The sequence below is a fragment of the Schistocerca cancellata genome, chromosome 4 (genome assembly GCF_023864275.1).
Source record: "Schistocerca cancellata isolate TAMUIC-IGC-003103 chromosome 4, iqSchCanc2.1, whole genome shotgun sequence".
NCBI lineage: Eukaryota > Metazoa > Arthropoda > Insecta > Orthoptera > Acrididae > Schistocerca > Schistocerca cancellata.
Genome location: NC_064629.1, coordinates 495,577,014 through 495,597,724, shown reverse-complemented (window position 1 = coordinate 495,597,724; position 20,711 = coordinate 495,577,014).

Sequence of the window (20,711 nt, the reverse complement as noted above, 5' to 3'; positions counted from 1 at the left end):
CTTTTGCTATATTTCAGCTACATACCGTTACATTTGTCTTACTTTTATTTGTGTTCGCAATGTCACATATTTTCAGGATGCTATGCGTTATATTCAACTTCTCTCCCTAGTCCTTCATTGTCTCTGACAAAACTACACTCTGACTAAGTAACCTCAGAGCTAAAATTTTTTCTCCCTCAGTGCAATTCCTTTTCAACATTTCTCCTTGGTTACCTTCATAGCTGTCTCAACTTACAGATTGAGTAGTATGCGGGCGGGCTATGGCCTGCCTTACTCCCTTCTCAACTACTGTTTCTCTTGGATATTCTACTATTACAGCTGCAGTCTGATTGCTTTACAAGTTGTAGATAGAGATTAACTCTCTATATTATATGTTTTTTACATGTCAGACCAGAAAACACAAATGTGTAGCGGTCGATGTCTAGAATGATGCACCCCTCTTTACATAGATTGTGGATAAAGCTTATGTTTTATAACTTGTTGTTAACGCTGACATTCTTTATTTCAGTAGCACATGAGTTTACAGCTGTATCAGCGTACATATATACATTAATCCTGGTCCCACATATCATGAATACGATATCTAGTAATTATGTGGGACGTGTCACTTTAACAGAAGTTTTCTTTACACAAAGTAATTAATTAATTTTTATTACAGTTAGCACTTCATATCTACGAATTCATCTATTGAGTAGAAGGAGTTGCCATTCAGAAATTCTTTTAATTTGATTTTAAATGTTGGTTGGCCATCTGTTAGCCTTTTTATACTATTTGGCAAATGACCAAAGACTTTTGTGGCAACATAATTCACCCCTTTCTGTGAAAAAGTGACATTTAATCCAGAATAGTAAAGATCAACCTTTCTTCTAGTGTTGTAGCTATGCACTTCGCTGTTATTTCTGAACTGGGATGGGTTATAAATGACAAATATCAGAAGTGAATATATGTATTGAAAAGGTACTGTGTATACCCCTGATTTGCTTAAATAAATGTCTGCAAGCTGATGTTGGGTAGGCTCCAGCTATTATTCTGAATACACTCTTTTGTGGAATGAATACTTTCTCTCTTAGTGACGAATTGCTCCAAATTACGATGTCATATGAAAGCAGTGAATGGAAATAGGCATAGTAGGCTAAATCACTGATATGTTTATCACCAAAATTAACAGTAACCAAAATAGCGTAAGTAATTTTCTGATCAATGCACACGCAGAAATATTGTGTATTCTGCCTTAGCAACAGACGTCTGTTCATAGTCTGCATTTGTCAATAGTGTTTGCCATTTACTGCACAGAATTGTATAAACTGTGTTTCCTCTAAATTTAGTTAGAGTCCATTTGCAAAGAACCACTCAATAATTTTCTGAAATATATTATTTGCAACTCTTTCAGCTGATTCTTGTTTGCTGGGTATGATTATTATACCTCATCAGCAAAAAGAGCTAGCTTTGCATCTTCATGAATAGAGAGAGGCACGTCGTTAATATATATTTAGAACAGTAAGGGACGAAAGTCTGTACCCTGTGAGATGCCATTCTTGATACCTCCCCAGTTAGAGGACACTGTTCGTTTTTCCACACTATCTGTACTGTTAATTTCAACCTTCTGGATTCTTCCAGTTCAGTATGAATTACGCAATTTGTGCACTGTCCCACTCGTACCACAATCATTATGATTATGTAGAAGAATTTCAAGATTCACACAGTCAAAAGCCTTTGAGAGATCACAAAATGTCCCGATGGGTAACATTTTGTTATTCAGTGCATTTAATATTTGATCAGTGAAAGTAAATACAGCATTTTCTGTTGAAAAGCCTTCCTGAAAACCAAATTGACATTTTTTTAGTACTTTACTTTACCAAATATGTGATTCTACTCTTGAATACAATACTTTTTCAAGAATTTTTGATAAACCTGTCAGAAGTGAGATTTAATGGTACCTGATAGCATCAGATCAATCCACTTTTTTATGCAATGGTTAAACAATAGTGTATTTTAGCCTATCTGGAAAAATGCCCTGTTTCAGTGAGCTACTACATATGTGGCTGAGAATCCTACTTATTTGTTGGGAACAAGCTTTTAGTACTCTGTTGGAAAAGCCATCAACTCTATGTGAGTTTTTCCGTTTGAGTCAATTTATTATTTCCCTAATTTCAGTAGGAGAGGTGGGTCGAATTTAAATTTTATAAAATTGAATATATACTGCCTCTTCCTTATCCTGCCGTGCATTTCCTAATAAATAGCTGGAGCCTATTTTCTCTAAACCACTTAAAAAAGATTATTAAATATGTTTTCTACTTCTGAATTCTTGATAACAAACTTTTCATAGTGTTTGATAGAAATGCAGTCTTCTTGTTCTCTTGGATGAGCTGTTTTCCTTTTAACAATATTATAAATTATTTTAGTTTTATTATCATATATGCTAATCTCAGACATAATGCCCATACTTCTTTACATTTTAATAACTTTTCTTAATACAGTGCAGTAGTTTTTATAATGTTTCACTGTTTTAGGATCATTACTCATCCTATAAGATACATTTCCCTTTCCTGTTTACAAGATATTTTATCCCATTGCTTTTTAAATGGTTTCTTACAATTATATTTCACTGTTTTCTTAGGAAAACTGTTTTCAGATATGCTCACAAAGGTATAATGAAGTAGGTTAAATTTTAAATTACCATCATTTTTGCTGTACACCTCAGCCCAGTTTAACTTTTGCGAGATTTCCCTAAAATTCTGAAATGTTGAATCGCTAATTGTAGGCGTGATTTTGGCGACTATTTTGCATTGATGTATGGAACTATAACATATACTGTAACTACCTGTGCGTAATGATCAGACAGAGCATTCTTAACAGAAAAACTTTTTATTTGATTACATTTATCTTGCTCTGTGAATACGTTATCTATCAGTGTGCTGCTTTCCTGTAGGCGGATCTACTGTTTGTGCTGAAACTGTCAGACACTGTTTTCTTTCTGTGGCCCCTGTTCCTTCCTACCTCTTTCCACCTGTCTTCACCCTCCTTGACCTTTAACCTCATCAGTTCATCCCTAGCACTATGCAGTTCTGCCTGAAGGGTTGTAATCTCCCCTTCCTGTTCCCCTATTTTCCTATCCCCTGAACATAATCTCCAATACCCTGGAAGAGACAAATTAACTTCCCGAGTTCCCATGAAAATACAATCACCCCAATGTAACCATCTGCACAACAGCCATAATAGAAGCCAGTTACTTTTCTAAGTTGATAAATTTAAATAGACATTTAATATTACAGTCGCCTGTACATCAAAATTTGGTTCACTTGAAGCATTTCGGTAGATTTTTAAGAACAGAATTGTATATATTCACTTTTACAGATTTGCGTAAGATTATTGTAAATACGAATATTGACATTCTTACTTGTTAACTGGGTGACAGAGCCCAAGCAAGATACTATGGAAGTTATTTCGAATCACTTAAGTGAACAGAACAGTTGTTGGAACTGATTTTTTTTTCAAAAAATATGATGTAGGGCGAAAATTAACCAAAAATTGCACCTTTTAATTTGAGTGCTTACCCAATATCTTACATGCATGCTTAACAAAGTTATTTGACCTGTAGTAAAGTATGTTTCATAAATAACGCCAACAACGAAGAAAGAGGAACTCTAATATTTACAGAAATACCTGTAAACTGCAGCCTTAACTAAATCTTTGTATCTACGTAACTACTCTGCGGGACATACTTAAGTGCTTAACAAAAGGTTCATCAAAGCATATGCAGACGATTTTTCTACCGTTCCACTCGCATACAAGAAGCAGAAACTCCAAGCTGTCGAATTATTCCATACGAGCTGTGATTTCTCTTATTCTATTACGATGATCATTTCCCTCTATGTATGTTGGCATCAACAAATCAATTTTGCTTTGGAGGAGAGAGCTCGTGATTCAGTTTTCATGAACAGATCTCGCAGCACTGAAAATCGCCTTTCTTTTAAAGTTTGCCATCGTAGCTGGTGTGTCATATTCGTGACAATCTCTCCCTTATTACACAACAGTAAAAAATGAGTTTCCTTCTTCGAACATTTTTGTGGCCTCTGTCAGTGCTGTCTGGTAAGGATCCCATATTGCACAGCAATACTCTATTACAGGACAGACAATGGAAGTGTTGGCAGCCTCTTCATTAGATCTGTTGCATTTTATAAGTATTCTGCCGATGAAACATAGTCTTTGGTTCGCCTTCCCCACAATCTTATCTATATGATCATTAAAATTTATGTTGTTCATAACTGTACACTGAAGAGCCAAAGTAACTGGTCTACCTGTCTAATATCGTGTAGAGCCCCAGTGAGCACGCAGAAGTGCCGTAACACGACGTGTTATGTTCTTGACTAATTTCTGAAGTAGCGCTGGAGGCAAATGACACCATTAATCCTGCAGGGCTGTCCATAAATACGTAACTGTACTAGGAGGTGGAGATCTCTCCTGGAGCGTTTTTTGCAAGACTTTCCAGATGTGCTCAATAATGTTCATGACTGAGGAGTTTGGTGGCCAGCGGAAGTGTTTAAACACACATGAGTGTTCCTGGGGATACTCTATAGCAACTCTGTACGTGTGGGGTGTCGGACTGTCCTGCTGTAACTGCCCAAGTCTGTCGGAATGCCGGGCGGAGTGGTCGTGCTGTTCTAGCCGCTACAGTCTGGAGCCAAGCCACCGCTACGATCGCAGGTTCCAATCCTTCCTCGGGCATGGATGTGTGTGATGTCCTTAGGTTAGTTAGGTTTTATTAGTTCGAAGTTCTAGGCGACTGATGACCTCAGAAGTTAAGTCGCATAGTGCTCAGAGCCATTTCAACCATTTTTTTCTGTCAGAATGCACAATGGACGTGAATGGAATTTGGGGATCACAGAGGGTGCTTACGTACGTGCCACCAGTCAGGATCGTATCTAGGTATATCAGGGGTCCCATAGCACTCAAACTGCACACGCCCCACACCATTACAGAGATGCCACCAACTAGAACAATCCCCTGCTTACATGAAGGGTCCATGGATTCATGAGGTTTTCTCCATACTCTTAACGTATATGCCCTCGATGCAATTTGAAACGAGACTCGTACGACCAGGCACCAGTTTTTCAGCCATCAACAGCCCAATGTCGGTGTTGGCGGGCCCAGGCGAGGCGTAAAGCTTTGTGTCACTCAGTTATCAAGGGTACACGAGGGGGCCTTCGGCTCCAAAAGGCCATATCAGTGATGTTTCATTGTATGTTTAGCACTCTGACACATGCTGAAGGCCCAACATCGAAATCTGCAGCAATTTGCTTTAGGATTGCGCTACTGTCCTGTTCAACGATTCTCTTTAGTCGTCTTTGGTCCGTTTCTTGCAGGATTTTTTTCGGGCCGCAACAATGTCGGAGGTTTGATGTTTTACAAGATGCCTGATATTCATGGTACGCTCGTTAAATGCTCGTACGGGAAAATCCCCACTTCATTGTTATCTCGGGACGCTGTGTTCTATCGCTCGTGCGCCGACTACAACATCACGTTCAAACTCGCTTAAATCTTGATAACCAACCACTGTAGCAGCAGTAACCGATCTAACAACTGTGCCAGACAGTTGTTGTCAAATATAGGCGTTGCCGGCTGCAGAGCCGTCTTCTGCCGTTTCACATATCTCTGTGTATAAATACACATGACTACACCATTTTCTTTGGCGCTTCAGTGTAGTTCCTTGGTATTTAATTGAATTGACAGTCTTCAGATTTGTATGTTCTGAAGCAAAATACAAAACTTTAATTAATTTCACAATTTCCCACATCACATTTGTAGCAGGTTGTTACACTTACTGTCTTAAGGGTTTCCGACAGTGTTTTCTAGTCAACATTCTCAAAAGATTTTTTAAAAGTCTAGAGTCCCTATAAATGTAGGTTCTGCTTTTTGCTATCTATCATCTAAAATAAGTCGTAGTGGCAGTACTGCTTCACATGTTCATATGTTTCTCTGAAATCCAAATTCATCCTCCCTGAATTCGGCTTCTACACCATCTATCAATTCATTTGTAAATGATTTGTTTCAGTATTTTGGAACTGTGATTTACCGAACTTCTTAATATGTAATATTCACACCCTATCCATAAAGCTTTGATAGAACAGAAACCAATAACACAGACAGAGAGGAATGTATAATATCTCTAACTGTCAAAGACAGTGGTGTTCAGAATTAAAAATAACCCTGTAATGAAGTTTTCATACTGATTAACTTAAAATAACATTTTTTTGTAGCATATGTAGTAGTATATTTTCAGATAGATTTCTCTGGTAGCCAACGGTCTCCGTTCCACCGTACCAAAGTTTAGTGTGGGAGTTTTTCAGTCAAACACAACATTTATTCCATTCTGAGTAATTTTTATCTGTTCATAAAATTATGTATTTAATTCTGTTCCAAAAATTAGATCCACGAGTCTACCTTTCGTGACAAACAGATATCATTTCCATTTTTTTCTCCGTGCAAAATACGATACAAGACAATAGGTCATCCAGATGGTTAACATTACAAATACAATTTACAGAGTCATTCGTTTTTTATTCTAATTGTAAGTACATGAACATTAAAGAAATCGACGGAGAACAATATTTTTACATCCGAAGTAAAAGTAAAATTAACAAATGCAAACAAGTAGAATAATCTACACTTTTACTGTGAACAGCAATGATACCAAAATTGTAACAGACATGCTAATAGTACGATGTCTGGTGTTTTGACTGGAAGCTTTGACAGCAGTGCCGATTATCTGATTGTTAATTGGGTTTCTTGCCCTACTTTCTCATTTTACTCTACCAATTTTGGCGTCCAGCAGTAGCTTTCTCTTAGTTTTACTAATAGGGTTTATCTGACTGTAATTTCAATCACATATTTTCCTCAAGGATCACATTTATGAATACAAATACGTTAAATACGCCTGTATGTTATGATGTAGCAAAATGCAACCATGCACACAGTGACAATACCATTTGCTGCTTACAGATTGTTGAAACCTAATGAGAGTGGAATGAGATGCAGACTGGCACATGTTTCCTGAAGCTTTGTTTCTGTAAACTTCAGTGGTTAGAAATTACAAGATTTCAGACTTTTAGTGATTATTCCAGTAAATGAGGCTCTGTGTATGACTACTCCTCAGTGCATAACGCAAACTATAAGTTCCTTTTACTTTGTGGCTGCTCTACATGTCAAAGGCGTACAATACGTGCGCTGTACTGCTTCTGTTCATCCATTTGTCCGTATTTGTGGCAAACCTTCGGTATTATGTTCCCTGTATTTTCTGTAAAGGGTTCAATGTAAATTGTGGGCCCCTACTTCCTGTTTACCTGAGAAGTAAACTGGTGTTTAATGATGATTTCAATCACAAATCAGTCAGAACATGCACAGTTATTTGAGTTAATTGCCATTAAATGATGTAAATCACCAAGTAACACTATCAAAACTCTGTTTTCCACATTATTGTTACAGTACATGCATATTCTAAAAAAAACAGTTATCCTTTAATGAATAGAGATATTAGTCTCATATTTACAGGAAATGTACATTAGCAAGTGCTTCAGAAATGATTACGATTTCACTCACCCCGGTTCAAATGCTAATCATTTCTGTAGAACATAGTAATGCGTACCAATATACATATGAACATTTCCTGTGAATATGAACGTCCTTTCTATAGTCGTTAAAGGTGTTCTGTCTCTTCATTAACATGAGTGCATTTCATAAACTGGCTCTACAATGCAACTAATGAAAGTTATATGGTGGGTCCAGAAAGCAAAAATCTGATTCGCAAGTCTGTTTACATGTGTATAGCACCCATCAAGGACAATGAAACAGAGTGAAATGATTCTGAGATGCTACACTATTAATGAAAACGTAAAATTCGTATTGAACACGAAAACAATCATTAGAGGCGATATATTCATTCCATTGGCAAAGCAAACAGTTAAAAACTCTCTGGATACAGTGGAATCCATAGGAGAGTGATGTGAGCTGATAATAGCTTCAACAAATGAAAACATTTACTGAAATTTACAAGCTGGCATAGGAGAGGTATAGAAAAAGGTATGTGTGGCGTACCTGTGTAAAACTGTCCAGGAAAACCATCCGAAGTTTAAATGCGGAGACTGGCCAACAATTTGAAAACACGCTCTCTTGAATGCCGGTCCATTATATAAACCACTGCATCTTTATGCTTCGCTTATTATGATAATTGGCTCTATGTTATTATTTGTAGCATTACAGTTTCAGGGTAATGTCCTTGTCAAGTAAATCGTGATCCACATCACGAGAATATCATTGAAAGAAATGTTGATACCATCTATTGTTAATTGTAGAAAGAAACATTTCTCGTAACCAAACTTTTATAGGTTAGATTGAAGGTTCATTGGCGTAGATAGCAGTCCAGTCCACTTGTCACTGTTTGGCCACGAATGGGAAATCTATAGACCTGTTAATTGGAAGTCTGGTTATCTTTTGCAGTTTTCCAGAGGATTTGAAGGAAATAACAACACTATGCAAAATGGTTTCAGAATTAATTTGTGCCTAAGTTGTTTTCGCCTGAAAACACCTGTTACTAAGATAATACATCGTTCCTGGAGAGGCAGGATTGGTTGGTGTTTCGCTATTTTCCGTGGTATACCTAAATGTTACAAATTCCAGTCTCCGTGGAGAAGGTGAATATGGGAGCCTTGTGGGCATTGTCAAATACTGCTCAAGAGTAGCCATTCCTCGAGTCAGAAACTATTAATGAGAAACAAATCTGAAACACCTGTCACCCTAATAATATATCATAAACTCTTCACTAAAGACACTTTTGCTGGAAAAACTCTTCAAACGGTAGAGGAAGTACGCTTCTTCCACATACCAAATTATGAAGAAGTAATGTATCAGCTTGACGAATCAAGCTGATCTTTAGCCAGTAGACTTTTAGCCTATTATAATGAAAAAATTATGAGTTGAATCAAGTAGTTACACATCAAAACATTAACGCAAATCAGATAAATCATCAACTTCCATAAAATGGAAAGGAAATTTTTCCCCAAAGCAGACAAGAAAAGGATCACAAGACAACACAGCTATGGAAACAACTACTTTTCCAAGCTTTCAATGTGAGACAAATAGTAACTATCGTTGGAGATTTTTGTAGTGAGTATTTATCAACTCAGTAAATTAAACATTTTGACTTCTAAAGTTACTGAATATGTATGTATAGTCCTGAAACAAATTAAAAATAATATAGAAGAGAGTTGAAGTTATTTCAATATTAAACCCAAGAACGATTGAAACAATCTTCCTCAGTGTCAAAAAGTGTTAAGAAAATAATGAATTTTTGTAAAAAAACTTGTTTGCTTACATATGTTCATTTGTATATGCATTGCTACAATACGAAATGATTTGGTGAAATTCGAAAGAGAAATGTATAAAAAAATATAATTAGTTTAACTGAATGTTTCTGGGAACGCAGTAATTGTGATGGAAGAATGTGTGAATCATATTGCGAAACAGCTTGAGACAGGATTGACAAATGTGGTGAAGGACAGTCCGGCACCAAACGTGACTCTCGGTTGTAAAGCACATGGAAGTTTGAAAGAAGAAACAAGTGTATAGCTGACTCACTATTATAGATGAGCCATTGTTGATAACGTTCCATACACTACAGCAAGGAAGAGTGTAAATTATCCAATATTGTACCACTGCACGAAAACTGCAGAGAAACCGCAATACACGAAGTGTCCAACAAATGCGAATTCTTGGTGTTTCTCTAATCGTACCCTCGCCAAAGGAGAACGAACAGTTACATAAACTACCATCGAAACTGCTCAGAGACCATCTGTTATTGTTAGATGATATCTGTTTATCAGAGGCTGGCATCTGACACAATTCTCTCCCCCTGCACTACTGGAACGACTCACAGTGACAATGACTATTTACAAAGTATAATTTGAGCAGAGCACCCAAAGGAAGTATTTGTATCCAAAAGAAAAGTAGAACCAGCTGTGACACAAGCTGTTCCACAATTCTGTGAATGTGCTCTCTATCCCAACGGAGACCACTCCACTGTCAGCAATAAGGACATGAAGAAGTAAATTCACAGATGATTGAAGAAGAAAGCAAAAGATCAAATGTGGCTACAGTTTGGAAAAAAATACAATATGCATTCAGAATGATGGTCGTATAAGCTGAGAAAACTCAGAAGAGAGCATAAAAGAACAACTTACAACCTACGTGAGTTTTAGAGCAAGGGCCAGGAAGTGATTGTGTTGTCTAACGTTTACTTCATTTATGTTTAAGTTTTGTACTTGAATATTCAAATATAGGTTTTTCATAGTTAATATTCCCTAAATTGAATTTTGTAGAAATACTTAGACAGTCAGTGGTAAGGGTATCAAGTGTAATTTTGTAAAAAGAAGTTATAGAAATTAATATTGATATGTAAATATTTTGACTGTTTCAGTAAATAGATTCATAAATTTGAAAATTAATATTAAGGTCACTGTAAGATATCCGAAAAAGCTTACACAGAAATGCTTGACTATACTATTTAATATGGTCTTCAAGTTTTCAAGCACATAAAAGTAAATTTACTTTAAATTTTACTAACTTTATGAAGGTTTATAATTGAGAATGGAGATGCTCGCTGACGGAATTTGATTCAACTGGAGAAGCCTGCTGTTTCAACAGTAATAGTACGAACTTAAATCAATGAATAAAATGTTATTACTTTTGTTTTTAGGCAATATACGAAAGAAAAGTACTACAAACCAAGTACTCGTCACTCTCCTGGTAGGAGCCTTCTTCAAATGTCGCAATGCATGTTATGACGCGTCTATCGGTCAAGATTCTGTGAGCTATTGAAAATGACTTAGCAGTCATACCTGATTTCGCCATTACATATTTCACAGCAGTTCACTGTCTTGTGAAAAAGTAATGTGCTGCCTCATCGTAAAAGGCGGAATAACGAGAATATAATAACTTCATTTTACATTACATATATTTACTCACGTCAATCGAATTGGTATTTACATTGAATACTCACTTCTAATAAGTTTCTCCACTGTTTGTACTATCTACTTTACCTAAACATCGGTATCCGGTGACGTGAAAAGCGTTAAGGTCTTTTTTTCGTGCCTGAGAAGTCAAGAAGACAAAGCTGTGAGTCACATGTAGCAAAAGTAATTTTACATCAGATCCGGTTCTCAGTGATACAGCACCAGCTTTCAAGGTGCACAAAGCTTTCCGGAGAACAGTAAGTGGGCAAGTACGTCACACACTGTTTAAAGGCCTACTATAACCTGATTCTTATCAGAAACGCTCTATGTACGACCACTACAGTTGAATTCGTATACTGTGCAAGTCACAACGTAATACCCCAGCTGGTTAGTGGCAGCCATTTTAAAATCTCAGAATAGAGAAACTCCTCGTAGAATAGATTAAAAACAAACAATTCTGAAACGATATCAGTTTTCTTCACTAGCTGTTATTGTTAGGATTAAATCATACTGTGCCGGCAGGGGTGGCCGAGCGGTTCTAGGCGCTACAGTCTGGATCCACGCGACCGCTACTGTCGCAGGTCCGAATCCTGCTTCGTGCATGGATTTGTGTGATGTCCTTAGGTTAGTTAGATTTAAGTAGTTCTAACTCCTAAGGGACTGATGACCTCAGAAGTTAAGTCCCATAGTGCTCAGAGCCAAATCATACTGTGTTATATAACATACGCTACTGCATAGTTTCGGTGTTTTGGCCGTTCTCAAGTGTAAACTAAATACCATTGACCACATATACAGTACTGGGATGACAGAGAGCTATTTGACTGTGCCACGAAGTTTTAAAATTTACTTTAGTGTTATAAGCATGACATCAGGAGTTACAAAAACAGTGGTTATACAGCATAGTTACTTACAAGTGCTAGGGAGGACATTGATATCATACTACCACTGATGAGGCGAAGGGAAATGTAGAATTGCTTATCCACTCAAGATACTAATATGACCTATCAGATACAAAACGCATGACACTGAAAGTGTTTCCAGGCAGATATGGTTTCTATAATACGGCCACTCATCCTACCCTGTGCAAATTAAGAAATTGCTGAACACTGCTGAAAATAGTATGGGTGTTGATCTCTGTCACAGATGAAATAATTTGTGGACTTACGTATGTACCACCAAATACACAGTACGCATGACTTTTACTTTAAAACTAAGTGAATCATTTGTGTAGGAAAAGCAGCATAATTTGAAATTAATTGTTTGTTGCAAAGTATTCTGTCTTTTGTGGCATACTCAATGTTAGTTTAATTTTCAAAGAAAAAACAATGTATATGACTAATATTCTTTGCGTACAGTTGATTAAGCAAATCCATGCTATTATGTATCAACAATGAATGGCATCAGTGAGTTGTAGTTAAAACGATTTTTTAAATTGTTGACTGGGTAAACACTTCTTGTTATTAAACACGCTTCTGAAATATTCTGAATGTTACCATGGTTGTCATATACAAATGCATATGCTTTGATTTAGGAAAACGCCAGAAAACCTAAATCAGGATGGTCAGAAAGAGTAAACTGCAACGTATAAAATATGAGGTAGTTGTCTCAACCCTTCACTGCCTCATTCAGAAGGCTCACGTTGTACGATGTTCTCCGATATAAACACAGTTTTGTTCTTCATTGCCACGCACATCGGGGACAAGTCTGAGTGAACCATGATCTCACTGCTATGCCCCTTGCACTAACTCCTATCCATTCAGAAAAATGTGTGAGGCCATCCAGCTGTTAACACTTAATTGTTCTAGACTAATTGTTTGCTATCTCATAGTTCATACTTCCTGTTTTATGTGCAGAGATTTCAATGTTCATTCATTGCCTGTTTATGAATTGGTTTCATTACAAACAAAACTAATTATATCTTCTGCAAAGACTGTCCAAGAATTACATAAATCATTTTAGTTTCTGACAGTGATTAGATCTCAGACACCTGATACGATTCATTATTATATTCTTGACATGTTAACTAGTTAGTCAGTCAGTTTCATGTTTCATGGATCATTTGTGCAATTAATTGTATGAAATGGAATGAGCCATTTTACATTCACAAGACATGTTCATATGTGAATATGGCTGCATTCTATTTCCAGGAGACCTTTTCTTAATGCAGATATTAATTAACAATACGTACATACCACCTTTTACACATTACAAAACTGAAAATTCTGCTAGGAGCCGTATAGGAGAACAGTTTCCAGTTTGATTCAAATTTAACATTGTTGTCAGATGGTCATTTTATGTTATTGAGTAAGTGATCCAACATTTTGGAGGCAGCACTGTGCACCCATTTATGTGCTAAATACAACCTTAATGCGGAATAATGAATGTTGAATTCTTACTTCTAGTACTGTTAGTATGTACATCATTGTACCTTTTGAACTACTGTGGATTATTTACGAGAAACTCGATGAGGGAACAAATATATTGTTAAACAGCAATCAAAATGCGTAACTCTTAAACAGATGTCAACAAGGTTATTGGGGATATGCATGATGTATTAGTCGTACAGCACGTTTTGAACAAGGAAGACTTTCTGTCTTAAAGTTTACTTACCATTGAATATTATTCCATATGGCATTACTGAATCAAAATGTACTAAATATGATGAATTACTGATCTGAGTCTCCCCAAGATTTGCAGTGATTTTGAATTCATGTATGGCTGGAATAATTTGATTTAGGAGTTCTAAAATTAGTTTCTTCCAATTTAGTTCTCATCATTATAGTCACATAATTTTTGATGTTTCTGTCCTATAAAGTATTTCATTGCCACGTTTTACACTTACCAGTGAACTGCACAACTGAATGTGACTTAGAGTAAGACCCTGCAAAAAACCGGTCAATATTATTTTTGAGAACATTATTTACGATTTACCGTGATCTACATTTGCATAGTGTCTGTGCAATTCACAAATATGTGCTTTGCAGACTGTTCATCGAACCACGTTTATACTACTTCTCTACCGTTCCATTCTCGAACAGCAAGTGGGAGAAATGAACATTTAAACCTTCCCATACGCTCTCTCATTTCTCTTATTTTCCTATGATGATCATTTCTACCTGTAATATCTGTAAAAACGTAGTGTAATTGTCACTTACACATATTTTGCCTAAATCTCTTTGCAGTTGTTTCTCATCATTTGATGACTTTCCAATACGATAAATTAGAGCATCTTCTGCAAAAAATTTAAGCTGGCTGCTCAGATTGTCTCCTATGTCGTTGATGATGATCAGAAGCAACAGAGGCCCTAAAACACTTACTTGCAGAACGATAGATACTACTTACGTTTTATTCGATGACGTCTCGTCAGTTACTTCGCACTGTGAACTTAATAGCAAATCCACTCGCAGAAAAGAGACGATACTACATAGGCACGCAGTTTGATTACAAGTTAGTTTTGAGGTAGGGTGTCAAAACTCTTCTTGAAATGTAAAAATACGTAATCAATTTCATTTTCCCTGTCGATAGCACTCATTACTTTGTGAAAATAAGGAATTAGGTTTGTTTCACAACAACGATATTCTCTTAATTGACCTTATTTATAAGGTCATATGAGAAACAATAGTTGATTTGTGAGATTTGTGGAACCACGTAACCAATTATCCTTAGTCAGAAGAATCTCCCCTGCTTAAATTGATTGAATTATTCTGCATTCTGTTGGCCATTCATTGGTAAGTTATGCCATCAGTTCAATAAAACATCAGTTTATTCGGCAGAATATTGTGATTTACACAAGTGCCTTATAAAGGTTACTGAAAGCACCAGCCTGTGCTATTATGTTACGTATGGCTTGTAAAATGTGATTGTAACTACCCATTTTGAGACGACAAAAAGATCGAACCATTTTACTTATTAAAACATGCTAAAGCCGAGATCGCATTAATATTTCTGTATTTAAAGCAACCGGTTTTGACAGACTTTGTTCTTATCCTCATGTAGCAAAGTGCATGTCTCACTATATATATATATATATATATATATATATATATATATATAGGGTGGTCCATTGATAGTGACTGGGCCAAATATCTCACGAAGCGTCAAACTTGTCTAGCTTGAAGGGGGAAACCAGATGGCGCTATGGTTGGCCCGCTAGTTGGCGCTGCCATAGGTCAAACGGATATCAACTGCGTTTTATTAAATAGGAACCCCCATTTTTTATTACATATTCGTGTAGTAAGTAAAGAAATATGAATGTTTTCGTTGGACCACTTTCTTCACTTTGCGATAGATGGCGCAATGATAGTAAAAAACATATGGCTCACAATTTTAGGCGAACAGTTGGTAACAGACAGGTTTTTTAAACTAAAATACAGAACGTAAGTACGTTCGAACATTTTATTTCGGTTGCTCCAATGTGATACATATACCTTTGTGAACTTATCATTTATGAGAATGCATGCTGTTACAGCGTGATTACCTGTAATTACCACATTAAAGCAATAAATGCTCAAAATGTTGTCCGTCACCCTCAGTGAATTTGGCAATACGTGTAACGGCATTCCTGTAAACAGCGAGTAGTTCGCCTTTCGTAATTTTCGCACATGCACTGACAATGCGCTGACGCATGTTGTCACGCGTTTTCGGTGGATCAGCATAGCAAATATCCTTCAACTTTCCCCACAGAAAGAAATCCGGGGAATTAGATCCCGTGAATGTGCGGGCCATGGCATGGTGCTTCGACGACCAATCCACCTGTCATGAATTATGCTATTCAATACCGCTTCAACCGCACGCGAGCTATGTGACGGACATCCAATATGTTGGAAGCACATCGCCATTCTGTCATGTAGTGAAACATCTTGCAGTAACATCGGTAGTACATTACGTAGGAAATCAGCATACATTGCATGATTTATATCGCCATCGATAAAATGGGGGCCAATTATCTTTCCTCCCATAATGCCGCACCATACATTTACCCGCCAAGGTCACTGATGTTCCACTTGTCGCAGCCATCGTGGATTTTCCGTTGCCCAATAGTGCAAATTATGCCGGTTTACGTTACCGCTGTTGGTGAATGACGCTACTTCGCTAAATAGAATGCGTGCAAAAAATTTGTCATCGTCCCGTAATTTCTCTTGTGCCCAGTAGCAGAACTGTACACGACGTTCAAAATCATCGCCATGCAATTCCTGGTGCATATAGAAATGGTACGCGTGCAACTGATGTTGATTTATCATTCTCAACACCGACGTTTTTGAGATTCCCGATTCTCGCGCAGTTTGTCTGCTACTGATGTGCGGATTAGCCGAGACAGCAGCTAAAACACCTACTTGTGCATCATCATTTGTTTCAGGTCTGGGTTGTCGTTTCACATGTGGCTGAACACATCCTGTTTCCCTAAATAACGTAACTATCCGGCGAACGGTCCGGGCACTGGGATGATGTCGTCCAGGATACCGAGCAGCATACATAGCACACTCCTGTTGGGCATTTCGATCACAATAGCCATACATCGACACGTGATCGAACTTTTCCGCAATTGGTAAACGGTCCATTTTAACATGAGTAATGTATCACGAAGGAAATAGCGTCTGCACTGTCGGAATGTTATGTGATACCACGTACTTATACGTTTGTGACTATTACAGGCCCATTTATCACAAAGCGAAAAAAGTGTTCAAACTAAAACATTTGTATTTCTTTACGTACTACACGAATATGTAATAAAAATGGGGGTTCCTATTTAAAAAATCGCTGTTGATATCCGATAGACCTATGGCAGCTCCATCTAGCTGGCCAACCATAGCTTTATCTGGTTTCCCCCTTCAAGCTAGACGAGTTTCGTTCTTCGTAGTTTCGTCGTTTGATGCTTATTTCGTGAGATATGTGGCCCGGTCACTATCAATGGACCACCCTGTATATGTGTATATATTGTAACTACGACATTGGAGTACTTGTGTTGTTCAGAAGTATGATGCAAAGTTCCTTCAGATATGCATACATATCTGAAAGAACATTGCATTACACATTTGAACAACACAGGCACTGCAATTTCGTATTTGTTCGAGGACACCGGGCAAGCGACTTGCAATTAGAAATTCTCCCCTGTATGTGAATACACATAACGAAATACAACTACAGGTTGTTTGACACATGGTTCACGGCATATAGAGGTTTGAGGCTAACGGTGAGTCTTGCATGTACAGCCTAATTGAAAGTTCGCCGTTGGTGGCCTTGCAGTGCAGACGCAGTGTTCACATCCTCGCCGCGGCTTGTGCCTCGTGGGGTTTTCTCCACAGCGGCATTCGCACTTGTTACGATTGACGACAGAACGGCCATGTCTTACCTTAAAACCACATTGAAGTTCGCCTTTCCGTACGAATATGCCCGACGAAAAGCACTCGCCGTCGGACTATTCCTACGTGACGAAGAGAAAATCGGTCGTAAAGACATGATCAGAGTACACATGTCCATCGTTAGTAGCCTAGTTTACGTGAAACTGACAAACGACGCAGCTTGCGACAAGATCTTATAACGGAAGAAAGATGGCCTAAGATTCCGAAATTCTGAAGGTCGTATTGGCCAAGTAATTGCGGAGATACCGTCCTGGGATTATGCACGATCCGTATCTGCGAACGTCCGTCCTAAATGCCGGCAGGAGACGTGATGGCAACACTGCGTCCTTATGGAACAGTACTTGGGCATGTAGCAGAGAAATAGGCTAACTTCACTACATACCCAGTTTTGAACGGAGGAAGCTAAGGAAACATGATCGGTCCTAACTCTTCATTGGCGGTTGCCGGGCCACAGCCATATACGTTGGGTAGCAAAAGAGCTGTTCTTAATGTGGTAAAGAAGGACATGTCGGTAATGAATGCCTCCAACACAGAATTACGCAGTTGTGGACAGGTGAAGCTTCTCCGCTTCCGACTATGACATCCCTTCCACACACCCACGCGGCGGCACCGAGACCCTATGCCCTTCAGATGCTGGCACAGCGGGTTCCACAGGATCTTTCACAGCCTGCAGAGACCGAATGAGACGAGGCCAACCGTCTACGAAAATAACCGGCCGCTCCTACGGAGATCACAAGTGGTTCAAATGGCTCTGAGCACTATGGGACTTAACTTCTGAGGTCATCAGTCCCATAGAACTTAGAACTACTTAAACCTAATTAACGTAAGGACATCACACACATTCATGCCCGAGGAAGGATTCGAACCTGCGACCGTAGCGATCTCGCGGTTCCAGACAGTAGCGCCTAGAAACGCTCGGACACTCCGGCCGGTCCGGAGATCAAATTTTCGGATGAAGATCTTGACAGATATAAAGGTAGTATGGCTCTAGATTTTATGGTTGTGCCTACTACCGTCTTCGTTCCTGGACGTCGCGACTGCGCCCGTCTTCCGACTCTGAACTACATCCGCGCAAACAAAGGTCACCAAAACGTTGCCAAAAGAGGAAGATGACCGAGGTGGAATCGTGCTTCCAAGATGAAACCATCACATGCCCATCATATGAATCACAGGTCACATGCGCAGTTTCTGGTACCCATCCTCATAGGGGACAGGTCATTTCACTGCGTGACACTGGAGCACAGCAAGGCCTTGAAGACGTGAACGGCGACGTTCCCCACGCCGCCAACACGGACACCCTGATGCCAGCGGCTCTTCTTGCATCAGCGTTGACCGGACCTGACGTCCCCGTTCCGTGGGCAGACGACGTTGTTCCCGAACCTCCACTAGACAAAGAAATGCCATAGGCCGTCCTGGTGAACCAGGCTTGATCAGGGAAAGCACAGTGCTTACGACCGTACTACATTCGTTCTTCCTGCTACGAGCACGCACGGCAACGTGCTGCCACTGCAGGCGTACAGAATTGCCAACATCAATGTAAATATAATCGGTTCTTAAGTTAAACTTCAGTTGTTACATGACACATTACGAGCAGCGAACGTTTACATTGCCCAGTTTCAAGAGCAACGGACGGAGACTTGGACCGATTTTTATTGTTATACTGCATACGTCACTCGCGCCGCCAACGGAGATAGTGAGCCAGAGATTATCGTGCGCGACGGCACTGCAGTAGAAGACGTCACTTACTTGCAGCTAACAGTATATAGGTCCGAGTTGCGAACGCCTATGCGCCATATGGTACACACCACCGACGAGAAATCTCTCAGTTTTATTCTGAAACAATTACGCTGCTTTTTATAGGACGATAAGAGCACATATTTATCGGCAGAAATTTTAACTGTGTTCTCATGAGGAAAGACCAAAGGTCCCGAACTCCGTTATTTAGTACGTCGACTCCATCTCGTAGAAACCTGGAGGGTGGTACATGGCGATCGCCTGGGATATATATACATGACGAGCCATTCAGACAGTCGATTGGATCGTTGCCACGTGACTTCTGCTCTCGCTTCAGAAATCCTGAACGGGGAAAGATGACCTTCTGTAAGTAGGCTGTTTAGGTTTTTATGTCGGTAATGCCACGTAGCGCTCTGTATGAAAATCACTGGCTGTGCTGTGTGCAGTCTGTGGCTGGTTAGGATTGTTGTAATATTCGCTATTGTAGTGGACAGTTAGATGTGAACAGCGTGTAGCGTTGCGCAGTTGGAGGTGAGCCGACAGCAGTGGTAGATGTGGGGAGAGAGATGGCGGAGTTTTGAGAGTGGATGATCTGGACGTGTGTCCATCAGAGACCGTAAATTTGTAAGACTGGATGTCATGAACTGATATATATATATATATATATATATATATATATATATATATATATATATATATATATATATATATATATAATGGCTTTTGAACACTATTAAGGTAATTACATTGTTTGTTCTCTATCAAAATCTTTCATTTGCTAACTATGCCTATCAGTAGTTAGTGTCTTCGGTAGTTTGAACCTTTTATTTAGCTGGCAGTAGTGGCGCTCGCTGTATTGCAGTAGTTCGAGTAACGAAGATTTTTGTGAGGTAAATGATTTGTGAAAGGTATAGTTTAATGTTAGTCAGGGCCATTCTTTTGTAGGGATTTTTGGAAGTCAGATTGCCTGGCGCTAAAAATATTGTGTGTCAGTTTAAGCACAGTCATTTATAAATTTTTCTAATGGGACGTTTCACTTCGACCTTCTCAGACCACAGTGTTAATGTGTGCAGATCAACCTCCGACGACAAACAATATGGTGCAGCCGGGGTCCAATGGAATTCTAGCATTGCCTGCTTACAGGAACGGGAATGTCGACGAATGGTCACAACCACATGGGAATCCTGCGAATGATGCAGCCTAGAATACTCGTCCATATCTCTGTGGTGGGTACAATGTCTAAGTCCATCCCTAAGCCACGTGCTGGTCCAGTATGGCAAGGAACGAATGCAGTGGAACAGAGGCACGACAGAGTTTTACTGCCTGATACTCCTGGATCTTAAGGAGCACCCGCCATCTCCAGAACGTCAGGTCGAGGTTCAACGCGTCCAGCCACAATATTGGCCCTTTCTCGGCGCCGATTCGAAGGCGTAGTTCTTCGAGCTCGATGCCAAGACAGCATTACAAGAGAAACGTCCTCAGTGCTCCATGTAGTCGCAGTTTTCAGACGTCGTCTACAAGCGCTAATCCGCTTTTAGATCTGCGTGACGGCCGACGGGTGATATCACAGGCGGATATCGCACCAGACATCGAAGTTCACTATCGTCTGGAATAC